The sequence below is a fragment of the Trichechus manatus genome, unplaced genomic scaffold (assembly GCF_000243295.1).
Source record: "Trichechus manatus latirostris isolate Lorelei unplaced genomic scaffold, TriManLat1.0 scaffold00129, whole genome shotgun sequence".
Classification (NCBI taxonomy): Eukaryota; Metazoa; Chordata; class Mammalia; order Sirenia; family Trichechidae; genus Trichechus; species Trichechus manatus.
Window position 1 is genome coordinate 6,398,968 of NW_004444065.1, and position 1,321 is coordinate 6,400,288.

A 1,321-nucleotide genomic window follows, 5' to 3' on the forward strand; every position below is an offset into this window, starting at 1 on the left:
CTCTTTTGGTGAAGTCTTTTGAAGAGCATAGGTGTTTGATTTTTAGAAGATCCCAGTTATCTAGCTTATCTTCCGGGATTTGTGTGTTGATGGTTATGGTTTGTATCCTGTTAATGCCATTATTAAGGCCCATAGTGTTGGTTCTATTTTTTCTTCTATGAACTTTGTAGTTTTAGGCTTTATATTTAGGTCTTTGATCCATTTTGAATTAGTTTTTGCATACGGCGTGAGGTATGGGTCCTGTCTCATTTTTTGGCAGATGGATATCCAGTTTTGCCAGGACCATTTGTTAAAAAGAGTGTCTTTTCCCCATTTGATGGACTTTGGGCCCTTGTTGAAGATCAGGTGACTCTAGATGGATGGATTTACATCTGGGTTCTCAATTCTGTTCCAATGGTCAAAGTATTTGTCGCTGTACCAGTACCAGGCTGTTTAGATTACTGTAGCTGTATAGTAGGTTCTGAAGTCAGGTAGTGTGAGTCTAACAGCGTTATTCTTCTTCTTCAGTAGTGCTTACTAATTCGGAGCTTCTTCCCTTTCCATATAAAGTTAATGATTAGTTTTTCCATCTCTTTGAAAAATGTTGTTGGTATTTGGATCAGGATTGCTTTGTATTTGTAAATTGCTTTGGGTAGAATTGTTATTTTCACTATGTTGAGTCTACCTATCCATGAGCATGGTATGCTTTTCCATTTATGTAGATCCTTTCGGGTTTCTTGCAGTAGTGTTTTGTAGTTTTTTTGTATAGGTCTTTTACATCCCTGGTTAGATTTATTCCTAAGTTTTTTATTTTTTTAGGGGCTGTTACAAATGGTAATGTTTTCCTGATTTCCTTTTCATCGTTCTCCTTATCAGGGTATAGGAATCCAACTGATTTTTGTAAGTTTATTTTGTATCGTGCTTCTCTGCTGAATCTTTCTATTAGTTCCATTAGATTTCTCATAGAGTCTTTAGGGTTTTCTATGTATAGTATCATATCATCTGCAAACAGGGACAGTTTATCTTCTTCATTACCAATTTGGATGTGCTTTATTTATTTTTCTTGCCTTAATGCTCTAGCTAGAACATCCAGCACAATTTTAAATAGGAGTGGTGATGAAGTGCATCCTTGTCTTGTTCCTCTTCTCAAGGGGAATGTTTTCAGCCTCTCTCCATTAAGAATGATGTTGGCCATTGGTTTTGCATAGATGCCCTTTATAATGTTGAGAAATTTCCCTTCTATACCTATTTTCTCGAGAGTTTTTATCAGGAATGGGTGTTGGACTTTGTCGAATGCCTTTTCTGCATCAATTGAGATGATCATGTGATTCTTTTCTTCCCT